The following is a 15,157-nucleotide window of genomic DNA, read 5'->3' on the forward strand; positions in this document are numbered from 1 at the left end:
CTGCACCAATTTACATCCCCACCAACAATATAGGAGGGTTCCTTTTTCTCCACACCCTCTCCAGCATTTGTTATTTGTAGGCATTTTGATGATGGCCGTTCTGACCAGAGGGAGATGATACCTCATTATAGTTTTAATTTGCATTTCTCTAATAATTAGCAATGTTGAGCATCTTTTCATGCGCCTGTTGACCACCTGTATCTCTTCTTTAGAGAAATGTCTATTTAGGTCTTCTGACCATTTTTTGATTGGGTTGTTTGTTTTTTGATACTGAGCTATATAAGCTGTTTGTATATCCTGGAAATTAATCCCTTGTCAGTCACATCATTTACAAATATTTTCTCCCATTCCGTAGGTTGTCTTTTCATTTTGTTTATGGTTTCCTTTGCTGTGCAAAACTTTTAAGTTTAATTAGGTCCCATTTGTCTATTTTTGCTTTTATTTCCATTACTCTAGGAGACAGATCCAAAAAATGTTGCTGCAATTTGTGTCAGAGAGTGTTCTGCCTGTGTTTTCCTCTAGGAGTCTTATAACATCCGGTCTTACATTTAGGTCTTTAATCCATTTTGAGTTTATTTTTGTACATTGTGTTAGAGAATGGTTTTTTTGTTGTTTGTTTGTTTGTTTTGTGTGTGTGTGTGTGTGTGGTATGCGGGCCTCTCACTGTTGTGTCCCCTCCCGCTGCGGAGCACAGGCTCTGGATGCACAGGCTCAGCAGCCATGGCTCACGGGCCCAGCCGCTCCACGGCACGTGGGACCCCCCCAGACCGGGGCACGAACGTGCGCCCCCCACATCGGCAGGCAGACTCCCAACCACTGCGCCACCAGGGAAGCCCTGAAGATAACTTTTTTATTGAAGTATACTCGATTTACAAAGTTGTGTTACATTGTGTTTTTTCCTCAATATATTCAGGAAAAAACGCATACGCCCTTTTTGGCCAAGTGCATCATTGTAGAAGTTCTGTGGCTTTTCATGTGCTTTAAAGGCGATTCCAATCGACCTCTTGAAATCTGTTTCGTGCAATTCCGCCTTGCTTTCCCACCCTGTTGGTTGCCTTACCTCAATGTATTTGGGGACGGTAGTTGTCATTGGTAAATCTGCAGGTTTGTGAGTGGCAGTGCCCCTGAGCTCCATTTTCCAACTGGCTTTTTTTGAGCCGGCCGCAAAACCGCAGGACCGCTTCAGGCCATATTCTGGTTCCGGGGCGGCAGGCTGAGCCTTTGGTGAATTCTCCTTCCTGATGGGAAATTAGAGTGACCTGTGCCTGTCCACACACCTACAGCTAGTCTCTCATTGGTTCCCCCCACTTCCCGTTCATCCTCCGGACACATTGCCGAGTGTGCCAAACAGGAGGTTAAAGGTGCTGATTCTCCAAGTGGGGAGATTGTTAGTCAACGGCTGCAATGGCGATCCCGAGCACAGGGAGATGAAAGACGAGGTGCGTTGTAGAAACCTTTCCCCATCAGTCGGTGTACCTTCCTCTGGGTCACCCATGCCTCTTTTAGCTGTTAAGAAGATTCCCTTGAACCTGGTGAGTTGTGACCCTTGGAATGGGTAGCACGCAGTATTACTTTAAAGGGTCTGCATTTGCTCACCCAACCTCACCAATCCTCTCAGCCCCAAGAGTGTCCAGCCTTATGTCTTATCCTGCTGTGTGTGTAGATGTGTTCAATCCATGTTGCATCACAGCCCCTGAGCAAAAGTTATAAGAATTTTTATGTCTGTCACTGCCTTTTATTATTTTTTTATTTATTATTATATTGGTTACAGCTGATTTTATTTTATTTTTTTTATTTTATTTTTTTTTTTTGTGATATGCGGGCCTCTCACTGTTGCGGCCTCTCCCGTTGCGGAGCACAGGCTCCGGACGCGCAGGCTCAGCGGCCATGGCTCACGGGCCCAGCCACTCCGCGGCATGTGGGATCCTCCCGGACCGGGGCACGAACCCGTGTCTCCTGCATCGGCAGGCGGACTCTCAACCACTGCGCCACCAGGGAAGCCCACAGCTGATTTTCAATGCTGTTTGTTGCTGTTCTACATCCACTTGATTCACGTAGAAACAGACATCAATAAATTCTTTTTCAGGTTCTTACCAGTCGTATATAATTTTTTCCGGTGACTTGAGTGTGCTGAGTGCAGTTCTTTGAGGTACCGTGTAGGCCTTGTCTATTATCAGTTTGGTATTTGGAACGGTATCTTTGCTAATTTCAACCTCCTGGATAATGCCTCACCCCTCCTCACCTTTCCCTTTAGCAGCCTTATGTTTGTTTTCTACATATTTGACGATGTTTCTGTTTTGTAATTTATTTCATGTGTAGCCATTTTTGATTCTACCTTTAAGTTATATCATGATATGTGTCTTTTTCTTTCTGACTTATGTTACTTAGAATGATCGTAGGTACCTCCTACTGAGTTGATGCAACTGGCCTTATTTCATTGATTTCCTGGCTGAGTTATACTCCACTCTACATAAGTACCACATCTCTTTTATCCATTTTATCCTTCCAGGTAAATTTAGGCTGTATCCAAGTCGAGGGTCTTTTAAACAGAGAGGCGGTAAACGTTGCGGTGCCTGTGTCCTGTCGATTTTTGTTTTTCCCAAGATATTCGCCCATGAGTGCAAGTGCCCTATGCTCTGTAGCTCATTTGTTCAGATGTTTTAGTAAACACAATACGCTTCTTCAGAGTGGCCGCTGGCAATTTACATTTCCACTATCAGCCTCACAGGGCTCCCTTCCCTCCTATCCCTGTCCTGCATTTCTGGGGTTTACACTTTATGAGAATGGCTCTCCTGACTGATGCGAAGTGATACCTTTTGTAGTATTGATTTGCAATGCCCACCTGTTTGGTTGGCTAAAAAGGGTGTATGCCCTTTTCTTGAATATATTCAGGAAAAAAGCATACACCCTTTCTGGCCAACTGCACCATTGGCGATGTTCAGCCCCTTTTTTGTGCTTTCATGGCGAGTCCTTTCTACCTCTTCAAATCCCTTTCCTGCCATTCTTCCTTGCTTATAAGTCCTTTTCGGTGACTTACCTCAAGACATTTTTCGACGATAGATATTTTCAACTCTGCAGTTTCGTGAATTTTAGTGACCCTGAGTTCCATTTTTCAACTTGTGGTTTTGGGAACTGGCCACAAAACAGCGGGATTTCCTCAAGCCGTATTCTGTTTCCATGGGCAATCTTAGCCTTTGGTCATTTCGTCTTCCTGATTGGAAATGAGAGTGACATGTGCCTGTCTGAACACCTAGGATTTGTCTCTCATTATTTCTCATCCTTCCGCTTCATCCTCCGGACAAATTCCAAACTGTGCTCAACAGGCTGTTGAAGATGCTGACATCCCCAAGGGGGGAGATTGTTAGGAAAGATGCTGAAGGGGTGAACCCGACTACCAGGAGATGAGATGAGATGCCTTTTCCAAACTGTTCCGGATCAAATGGCGTACCATCTTCTGGGTGTCACAGGCATGTTTTAGCTGTAGGAAGGGTCCCGTGCATATAAAGAGAACACCAGGGATTTTTCCAAATCATTGTCTCCCCGAACCCCAAACTGGGGAATTTTTACACCACGGCTACACGTATGTTCATTAAGAGCCTTGGGCAGTAGGCAGAGTCCTAACTTTAGATGATTGAAGTTTTCAGGGTCAGAAGCACTCACCATCGTCCTCCCTTAGATTACATTTTATCTGTCATTGATAGATGATGTCGATAAAAATATCTATTCCTTTTCAGATTATTTCCCCTTATAGGTTATTACAAAATATTGAGTGTAGTTCCCTGGCTATACAGTAGTTCTTTGTTGATGATCTATTTTATACATAGCAGTGTGATGTGTTAATCCCAAACTGTTAATTTATCCCTCCCCGCACCTTTCCCCTTTGGTAATAATAAATTATAAGATTTTATACTTCTCAGAAATGGGGGAGCTGAAAGAGAGGTATCATTTCCCATGGAAAAGCGTTCAAAACAAGATTGAAGCTTCAGCCAAGATCATTAGATGTACATCCTTGGAAAACAATCACTTAATTTCTCTAAACTTGACCTGACAAATAAGACAATAACCCTCCACTGACCCTGCTTATAATAAAGTGATGGAAATATCAAATGGAAGTGTTGGAAACATCTTATTTTACCCAAGCCTTATACACGGCTCTAGGTTAATTACAGTTTAGCTCACACATCTGTTCATTGAAGTTACAATGTTCTCAATTTCTGTCACTGATCCTGCAGAGTGGGCCCCAACAAGGGACCCGTGCCCTGTGTCATTGGAGCCAAGAGAACGAGACTGAGTTTGGTTCAGAAGCAAAGGAAACTTTATATTCTGATCAGAGAACGGAGAGGTGAGAGCATGCGCTCCCCCGTGGGCTGTGGGCGGGGCTGCTGTGTAGGGATCCCGGCAGCGTCAGCGGAACGGAAGGGGCGGAGCTCTCGAGGGCGGGGTTGGCTGGAGCTCAGGCTCCGCGTCGCGGAGTCTGCACGGGGCCCCGCGAGCTGAGGTGTCGGCCCAGTCATTTTTCACTAGGAAATCGGGTCTGAAGTGCCGGGTGTGGAACCTCTGCATGTGGAAACCTAGAAGCAAGTGAAATTAGACAAAGCACAAAGGAAAAAAAGGTTAGACTTTATTTTATTGCCTAGATTCTATTTTTATCTCCCAGGAATTTTTAATGCGCTCTGCCGGTGACAAACCCCTCCTCTGCCTTTTGTCCCATTCCTCATTGTTGGGGCGCTGAGGGTGCAGACCCCGTTTCTGTAACTGCTTCGTGCTGAGTCGGGAGGCCTCATACCCGGGGGGAGGGGCAGGACTTCTCCCCAGCAGGCTCCAGGTGAGGTTGATTGTCCCCAGGCCTCCTGCCTCACCACTGCTCGTCCGCCCGAGCCCCAACGTTTGAAGTGTTATAGATTCTAATGACCTTTTAGGGTCCAGGAAAGAAATGCGCAGAGACACTGGCGGAGGGCGGTTTTACCCTGCCCACATTTGTTCGGCCGCCTTAGGCTGAGGGTTTCTGCCAGCCTAGATGCTCTGACCAGTAGTCTGCGCTTTCTTCAATTAGGCCCATGAATCAACGTACAAACAGCACCAGGTGTCAGAGCCCTGCCTGCTCAACTCCCAGACAGTCCAGGGCCGGTGGTGATCCAGGCCCATGACGGCCACTGAGTCAACGGCCTTTTCAAGTAGCCAGGAGTCCGGCGGGTCTCATTGGCCGCCGTCACCGCGGTGTCTGTAGGCTTTTCTATGGTGACAGCGTTATTTACGGTTCCCCCGCCAAGCTTATGAGCTCCGCTCTGGGTGCAGTAAGTCCTGCAAGCAGTAGTCTGCTTTTTTGGGGCACGCTCTTGTTGTTTTCTGAGAGAAGCTCCAGGTCAAGTGATGGTCACACGAGTCGTCATGGGGACCCGTTGCCTCCGGTTGTCCCTCTGGAGGTTGGAGTTGGAGGGCTTCCTCTCTCGAGGTCAGTGTGCCCACGGAGCGACCCCTGCAACTTCAGGGCATGGTGGGTGGTTAGGATCACCGCGTGCGGTCCTTTTCCCTTAGGAGGGAGCTGGCCTTGCGGGCTGCTGATTTCCAGGTTTTTAGATACCCCCAGTATCCTGGCCGGATGGGGCGGCGGGCCAAGCCCTTGGTGACCATACTTTCTCCTACCTGGAGGGCATTCTTGCATTGTTCCATTTCAAGTGGTCCCAGTTTTTGCACTAATACTCCAAGGGCGATTCACCTTCTACCGTGAATGTAAAGGTCAAAGGGTTTAGCTAAATTAGGGAGGTCCAGGGCAAGGGTCTGAATTAACTGCTCTTTCCATTCTTGAAAGACCGCTTCTGGATTCTATTCGAACAGATCATCATCTTTTCCTTTCAATGTTTCATATAGAGGCCCAGCTATTAGACTGTAGTTAGGGGTCCAGATGCAGCAAACCCCGACCTCCCCAGGAACCCTTAAGCTGTCTTCTAGTTTTAGAAGGCGTAAGGCTGCAAATGGCTTCTTCCCTTTCCTGGGATGGGCTTCTCCGACCTTCTGTGAGAATGAAGCCCAGGCAGGTCACCTTAGTCTGTGATATTTGAGCCTTTTTCTTGGACACCTTCTATCCTTTATTGTCTAGGTAGTTCAGAGGCCTCCTTAGTAGGGCTGGCGATCAGAATGTTGTCTGCATATTGAAGGAGGGTTCCCTTCCCCAGAGGTAGATCTTTTAGGTTTTAGTTAAGTTTCCCCAAAGGTGGTGTGGGAATTTTTGAACCCTTGGGGCAGGATGACCCCAGCAGTATTGTTTTCGTTGTATGTTGAGTCCTGCCAATCACAAGCCAAAATTTCTTGTTACTCTGGGACTAATGGAATACAGAAGAAGGCATCATTAAAGTCTAATACAGAATAGCATGTCCCGGTGGATGGTAGAATAACCAGCAGGGTGTCGGAATTAGGAACTACTGGATGTATATCCTCGGTGGCTTCACTGACTGTCCTGACAGATTTTACCAGGTCCCCAGCAGCCCACGGGGCTCTCGTGGTCAGGCCAATCCCAGGATATGGAACTAACCTGGGCAGGTCCCCAGAAGCCCACAGGGCTCTCGTGCTCAGGCCCCTCCCAGGATATGGAGCTCACCTGGGCAGGTACCCAGCAGCCCACGGGACTCTCGTGGTCAGGCCCCTCTCAGGATATGGAGCTCACCTGTGCAGCTACCCAGCAGCCCACGGGGCTCTTGCGGTCAGGCCCCTCCTTGGATACGGAACACCCCTGTGTAAGTACCACGGCAGGGCTGGGCACACAGCAATCGTGCACATAGCCCTCATTGCAGAGCACCCCCATCTCACCTGTCACTCAGAGCTGACACAGAGCACCTCAGAGCAGGACTTGAACTAACAAACAGCAGCTCCAACAGGTCTGTGACCCTGGGCGTTACTCTGTGCGGCCTCCCTTCGCCTGGTCTTCCAGAGACTTCCACTGCAGCCAGGGCCCCAGGCTTCTGTCTCCACCCACCACCGCTCCTCTCCCTGACTCCTGGGTTCCTCTCATTAAGAGAGGGTCTTCTTGAAGTTGTCTCCCACTCATGGGCCAGATAAAATGATTAGAAAACAAGCCAGGGCTGCAACCCCTTGTCTATCCTGACCCTCAGGACCTACACCTGTTCCTTGGACCTGGCCGGTTCAGCAAGGCCCATTTCTGCAACTGTGAGCCCCTGAGGGGCGAGGATTGGCTGACCTGGGCAGCCTGACCAGGCCGACCAGCCCTCCCCAGGTGTGCCTGGGCTGAGGTCAATATAAATACCACTCCAGGCAGCAAGAACCCCTGCAGCTGTGCCTGACGCCACATTCTCTGCCCTGTCAGCAGTCTCGGGGGCTGGGCTGGTGGGAGGGAGTAGGGCCCACGGCTCTGTGTGTGGCCCGGTGTGAGTGGGGCTCTGCTGGACTTTCTGCAGGAGTTGCCGGGCTGCCACCTGCTAAGAGGATGTGTCACCCATACCTGCCGCTGGAATTTCTCCCCGGGCAGAGGTGAGGAAGGAAAAAAGCAGTGGGGGCCGGGACAGGAGGGGTACGTCAGGCAGGGGAATGGAAAGCTTCCAGAAGAGCGCCCGGGGCTAGGACCATCCTGGATGGCCTGCAGGCCCCAAGTTGGCCTGCGTGCTGTGGCTGGTGTGGCTCCACGGCCCTTCCTCTAGGCTTTCAAGTCCTTGCACACATTCAGGTGTTTTACCTGGGAAGGCCGGGAACAGTTCAGCAGCAACTGGCCTGGGGGTCAGCTCACGTTTACTCAGGGATGCCTCGGCACGGTCCCCCAGCTTTGCAGTGAGGACGCTCCTTGCGAGGGGGGGCAGGCGGCTGCATTTGAGACGATTCCCCACCTCTGACCAACTTCAGAATTGTTTACAACTGGAGCAAGTGCCCTGATAGGGTTTTCCTCTGTATGACCAGTGACTTCTGCTTTTCCTCTTTTTTCTTTTTTTGCTTAACGTAGGTTTTATTCCTCTTCTTGTATTTATAGATATAAGCATGGAAGTAATTCATTCATATAAATATGTCTATGGGAAGGAAAGAACTTTTTTTTTCTTTTTAAAAAAATTTTTATTTTTTTAATTTTTAAATTTAATTTTATTTATTATTTGATACAGCAGGTTCTTATTGGTTATCTATTTTATACATATAAGTGTGTACACGTCACTCCCAGTCTCCCAATTCATCCCACCACCACCACCCCACGGCTTTCCCCCCTTGGTGTCCATATTCTTGTTCTCTACATTTGTGTCTCTATTTCTGCCCTGCAAACCATTTCATCTGTACCGTTTTTCTAGGTTCCACATGTATGTGTTAATATATGATATTTGTTTGTCTCTTTCTGACTTACTTCACTCTGTATGACAGTCTCTAGATCTCTCCACGTCTCTACAAATGACCCAATTTCATTCCTTTATATGGCTGAGTAATATTCCATTTTATATATGCACCACATCTCTTCCATTCATCTGTCTGTGGGCATTTAGGTTGCTTCCATTACCTGGCTATTGTAAATAGTGCTGCAGTGAACATTGTGGTGAATGCGTCTTTTTGAATTATGGTTTTCTCTACGTATATGCCCAGTAGTGGGATTGCTGGGTCATATGGTAATTCTATTTTTATTTTTTTAAGGAACCTCCATACTGTTCTCCATAGTGACTGTATCAATTTACATTCCCACAAATAACTCAAGAGGGTTCCCTTTTCTCCACACCTTGTCCAGCATTTGTTGTTCATAGATTTTCTGATGATGCCCATTCTAACTGGTGTGAGGTGATACCTCATTGTAGTTTTTTTTTTTTTTTTTTTTTTTTTTTTGTGGTACGCGGGCCTCTCACTGTTGTGGCCTCTCCCGTTGCGGGGCACAGGCTCCGGACGCGCAGGCTCAGCGGCCATGGCTCACGGGCCCAGCCGCTCCGCGGCATGTGGGATCTTCCCGTACTGGGGCACGAACCCATATCCCCTGCATCGGCAGGCGGACTCTCAACCACTGCGCCACCAGGGAAGCCCCTCATTGTAGTTTTGATTTGCATTTCTCTAATAATTAGTGATGTTGAGCAGCTTGTCATGTGCTTCTTGGCCATCTGTATGTCTTCTTTGGAGAAATGTCCATTAGGTCTTCTGCCCATTTTTGGATTGGGTTGTGTGTTTCTTTAATATTGAGCTGCATGAGCTGTTTGTATATTTTGGAGATTAATCCTTTGTTCATTTGTTTGCAAATATTTTCTCCCATTCTGAGGGTTGTCTTTTCGTCTTGTTTGTAGTTTCCTTTGCTTTGCAAAAGCTTTTAAGTTTCATTTGGTCCCATTTGTTTATTTTTGTTTTTTATTCCATGACTCTAGGAGGTGGATCAAAAAAGGTCTTGCTGTGATTATGTCAAAGAGTGTTCTTCCTATGTTTTCCTCTAAGAGTTTTATAGTGACTGGTCTTACATTTCAGTCTCTAATCCATTTTGAGTTTATTTTTGTGTATGGTGTTAGGGAGTGTTCTAATTTCATTCTTTTACATGTAGCTGTCCATTTTTCCCAGCACCACTTATTGAAGAGACTGTCTTTTCTCCATTGTATATCCTTGCCTCCTTTGTCATAGATTAGTGCACCATAGGTGTGTAGGTTTATCTCTGGGCTTTTTTTTTTCTTTTACGTCTTTATTGGAGTATAATTGCTTTACAAGTGTGTGATAAATTCTGCTGTATAAAAAAGTGAATCAGCTTTACATATACATGTAACACCATAGCCCCTCCCTCTTGCACCTCCCTGTCACCCCCTTATCCCACTCCTTTAGGTGGTCACAAAGCACTGAGCTGATCTCCTGGTGCTATGTGGCTGCTTCCCAGTAGCTATCAGTTTTACATTTGGTAGTGTGTATATGTCCATGCCACTCTCTCAGTTTATCCCAGCTTACCCTTCCCCCTCTCCATAGCCTCAAGTCTTTTCTCTACATCTGTGTCCTTAATCCTTTCCTATCACTAGGTTCTTCATAAACTTTTTAAAAATTCCATATATATGTGTTAGCATACAGTATTTGTTTTTCTCTTTCTGACTTACTTCACTCTGTATGACAGACTCTAGGTCCACCCACCTCACTACAAATAACTCAATTTCATTTCTTTTTATGGCAGAGTAATATTCCATTGTATATATGTGCCCCATATTCTTTATCCATTTATCTGTCAACAGACACTTAGGTTGCTTCTGTGTCCTGGCTATTGTAAATAGAGCTACAAGGAATATTGTGGTACATGACTCGTTTTGAATTATGGTTTTCTCAGGGTAAATGTCCAGTAGTGGGATTGCTGGGTCGTTTGGTAGTTCTATTTTTAGTTTTTAAGGAAGCTCCATACCATTCTCCCTAGTGGCTATATCAATTTACATTCCCACCAACAGTGCAAGAGGGTTCCCTTTTCTCCAATAAATGTCTCTCCAGCATTTTTTGTTTGTAGATATTTTGATGATGGCCATTCTGACTGGTGTGAGGTGATACCACACTGTAGTTTTTTGTTTTGTTTTTTGTGGTACGCGGGCCTCTCACTTTTGTGGCCTCTCCCGTTGAGGAGCACAGGCTTCGGACACGCAGGCTCAGCGGCCATGGCTTACGGGTCCAGCCGCTCCACGGCATGAGGGATCTTCCTGGACCAGGGCACAAACCCACATCCCCTGCATTGGCAGGCGGACTCCCAACCACTGCGCCACCAGGGAAGCCCTTCACTGTAGTTTTGATTTGCATTTCTCTAATGATTATTGATGCTCAGCATCCTTTCATGTGTTTGTTGGCAACGTATATATATTCCCTTGGAGAAATGTCTATTTAGATCTTCCCATTTTTGTATTGGGTTGTTTGTTTTTGTGATATTGAGCTACATGAGCTGCTTTTTGGAGATTAATCCTTTGCCATTTGCTTCATTTGAAAATATTTTCTCCCATTCTGATGGTGGTCTTTTCATCTTGTTTATGTTTTCCTTTGCTGTGCAAAAGATTTTAAGTTTTATTAGGTCCCATTTTTTATTTTTGTTTTTATTTCCATTTCTCTAGGAGGTGGGTCAAAAAGGATCTTGCTGTGATTTATGTCATTGTGTGTTCTGCTTATGTTTTCCTCTAAGAGTTTTATAGTGTCTGGTCTTACATTTAGGTCTCTAATCCATTTTGAGTTTATTTTTGTGTGTGGTGTTAGGGAGTGTTCTAATTTCATTCTTTTATATGTAGCTGTCCAGTTTTCCCAACACCACTTACTGAACACACTGTCTTTTCTCCATTGTACCCTTGCCTCCTTTGTCATAGATTAGTTAACCATAGGTACGTGGGTTTATCTCTGTGCTTTCTATCTTGTTCTATTGATCTGTATTTCTGTTTTTGTGTCAGTACCATATTGTCTTGATTACTGTAGCTTTGTAGTATAGTGTGAAGTCTGGAAGTCTCATTCCTCCAGCTCTTTTTTTTTTTTTTCTCTCAAGACTGCCTTGGCTATCTGGGGTCTTTTGTGTCTCCCTACAAATTTTAAGATTTTTTGTTCTAGTTCTGTAAAAGATGCCACAAGTAATTTGATAGGGATTGCATTGAATCTGTAGATTGCTTTGGGGAGTATAGTCATTTTCACAGTATTGATTCTTCTAATCCAAGAACATGGTATATGTCTCCATCTGTTTATATCATCTTTGATTTCTTTCATCAGTGTCTTATAGTTTTCTGAGTACAGGTTTTTACTTCCTTTTGTAGGTTTATTCCTAGGTATTTTATCCTTTTTGTTGCAGTGGTAATGGGATTGTTTCCTTAATTTCTCTTTCTGAACTTTCAATGTTAGTGTATAGGAATGCAAGAGATTTCTGTGCATTAATTTTGTATCCTGCAACTTTACCAAATTCATTGATTAATTCTAGTAGTTTTCTGGTGATGTCTTTAGGATTCTCCATACAGGTCTCATGTCATCTGCAAACAGTGACCATTTTACTTCTTCTTTTCCAATTTGTATTCCTTTTATTTATTTTTCTTCTCTGATTGCTGTGTCTAGGACTTCCAAAACTATGTTGAATAATAGTGGTGAGAGTGGACATCCTCATCTTGTTCCTGATCTTAGAGGAAATGCTTTCAGTTTTTCACCATTGAGAATGATGTTTGCTGTGTGTTTGTCATATATGGCTTTATTATGTTGAGGTAGTTTCCCTCTATGCTCACACTCTGCAGAGTTTTTATCATAAATTGGTGTTGAGTTTTCTCAAAATGTTTTCCTGCATCTATTGAGATGATCATATGGTTTTTTATTCTATAATTTGTTAATATGATGTATCACATTGATGGATTTGTGTATATTGAAGAATCCTTACATCCCTGGGATAAACCCCACTTGATCATGGTGTATGATCCTTTTAGTGTTGTTCGATTCTGCTTGCTAGTATTTTGTTGAGGATTTTTACATCTATATTCATCAGTGATATTGGTCTCTAATTTTCTTTCCTTGTAGTATCTTTGTCTAGTTTTGGTGTCAGTGTGATGGTGACCTCATAGAATGAGTTTGGGAGTGTTCTTTCCCTGCAATTTTTTTGAAGAGTTTGAGAAGGTTAGGTGTTAGCTCTTCTATAAATGTTTGATAGAATTCACCTGTGATGCTCTCTGGTTCTGGGCTTTTGTTTGTTGGAAGATTTTTAATCACAGTTTCAATTTCATTGCTTGTGATAGGTTTGTTCTTATTTTCTATTTCTTCCTGGTTCAGTCTTGGAAGGTTATACCTTTCTAAGAATGTGTCCATTTCTTCCAGGTTGTCCATTTTATTGGCATAGAGTTGCTTGTAGTAGTCTCTTAGGATGCTTTGTATTTCTGTGGTGTCTGTTGCAACTTTTCCTTTTTCATTTCTAATTTTATTGATTTGAGTCCTCTCCCTCTTTTGCTTGATTCTGGCTAAAGTTTTATCATTTTTGTTTATCTTCTCAAAGAACCAGCTTTTAGTTTTATTGATCTTTGCTATTGTTTTCTTTGTCTCTATTTCATTTATTTCTGCTCTGAACTTTATGATTTCTTTCCTTCTACTAACTTTGAGTTTTGTTCTTCTTTCTCTAGTTCCTCTAGGTGTAAGGTTAGATTGTTTATTTGAGATTTTCTTGTTTCTTGAGGTAGGCTTGTATTGCTATAAACTTACCTCTTAGAAATGCTTTTGCTGCATCCCATAGGTTTTGGATCATCATGTTTTTGTTGTCATTTATCTCTAGGTAGTTTTTGATTTCCTCTTTGATATCTTCAGTGATCTCTTGGTTATTTAGTAACGTATTGTTTAGGCTCCATGTGTTTGTGTTTTTTATGTTTTTTTCCCTGTAATTGATTTCTAATCTCATAGCATTGTGGTCGCAACAGCTGCTTGATATGATTTCAGTTTTCTTAAATTTACTGAGGCTTTATTTGTGACCCAGGATGTGATCTATCCTGGAGAATGTTCTGTGTGCAGTTGAGAAGAACGTGTAAACTGCTGTTTTTGGATGGAATGTCCTATAAATATCAATGAAATCTATTTGGTCTATTGTGTCATATAAAGCTTGTGTTTCCTTATTAATTTTCTGTCTGGGTGATCTCCATTGGTGTAAGTGAGGTGTTAAAGTCTCCTGCTATTATTGTGTTACTGTCGATTTCCTCTTTTACAGCTGTTAGCAGTTGCCTTATGTATTGAGGTGCTCCTATGTTAGGTACATATATACTTATAATTGTTATATCTTCTTCTTGGATTGATCCCTTGATCATTTTGTAGTGTCCTTCCTTGTCTCTTGTAACATTCTTTACTTTAAAATCTATTTTATCTGATATGAGTATTGCTACTCCAGCTTCCTTTTGATTTTCATTTGCATGGAATATATTTTTCCATCCCCTCACTTTCAGTCTGTATGTGTCCCTAGGTCTGAAATGGGTCTCTTGTAGACAGCATATATATGGATCTTGTTTTTGTATCCATTCAGCAAGCCTGTGTCTTTTGGTTGGAGCATTTCATCCATTCACATTTAAGGTAAATATCGATATGTATGTTCCTATTACTATTTTCTTAATTGTTATGGGTTTGTCTTGGTGGGTCCTTTTCTTCTCTTGTGTTTCCCACTTAGAGAAGTTCCTTTAGCATTTGTTGTAGAGCTGGTTTCATGGTGCTAAATTCTTTTAGTTTTTGCTTGTCTGTAAAACTTCTGATTTCTCTGTTGAATCTGAATGAGATCCTTGCTGGGTGGAGTACTCTTGGTTGTAGGTTCTTCCCTTTCATCACTTTAAATTTGTCATGCCACTCCCTTCTGGCTTGTAGATTTTCTGCTGAGAAATCAGCTATTAACCTTATGGGAGTTCTGTTGTATGTTGTCATTTTTCCCTTGTTGCTTTCAATAATTTTTCCTTGTGTTTAATTTTTGTCAGTTTGATTACTATGTGTGTCAGCATTTTTCTCCTTTAGTTTATCCTGCCTGGGACTTTCTGCACTTCGTGAACTTCTGTGGCAATTTCTTTTCCCATGCTAGGGAAGTTTTCGAATATAATCTCTTCAAATATTTTCTCGGGTCCTTTCTCTCTCTCTTGTCTATCTGGGACCCCTATAATGCGAATGTTGTTGCATTTAATGTTGTCCCAGAGGTCTCTTAGGGTGCCTTCATTTATTTTCATTCTTTTTCTTTATTCTGTTCTGCAGCAGTGAATTCCACCTTTCTGTCTTCCAGGTCACTTATCCATTCTTCTTCCACAGTTATTCTGCTACTGATTCCTTCTAGTGTATTTTTCTTTTCAGTTATTGTATTGTTCATCTCTGTTTGTTTGTTCTTTAATTCTTCTAGGTGTTTGTTCCTTAATTCTTCTAGGTCTTTGTTAAGCATTTCTTGCATCTTCTCAATCTTTGCCTCCATTCTTTTTCCAAGGTCTTGGATCATCTTCACTATCATTATTCTGAATTCTTTTTCTGGAATGTTGCCTATCCCCACCTCATTTTGTTGTTTTTCTGGGGTTTTATCTTGTTCCTTGATCTGGTCTAAAGTCCTCTGCCTTTTCATTTTCTCTTTCTCTGAATGTTATTTTCCTTCCACAGGCTGAATTGTAGTTCTTCTTGCTTCTGCTGTCTGCTCTCTGGTGGATGAGTCTATCTTAGAGGCTTGTGCAAGACTCCTGATGGGAGGGACTGGTGGTGGGTAGAGCTGGGTGTTGCTCTGGTGGGCAGAGCTTTAATCTGCTTGTCT

The sequence above is a fragment of the Kogia breviceps genome, chromosome 17 (genome assembly GCF_026419965.1).
Source record: "Kogia breviceps isolate mKogBre1 chromosome 17, mKogBre1 haplotype 1, whole genome shotgun sequence".
In the NCBI taxonomy this organism is placed as follows: Eukaryota; Metazoa; Chordata; class Mammalia; order Artiodactyla; family Physeteridae; genus Kogia; species Kogia breviceps.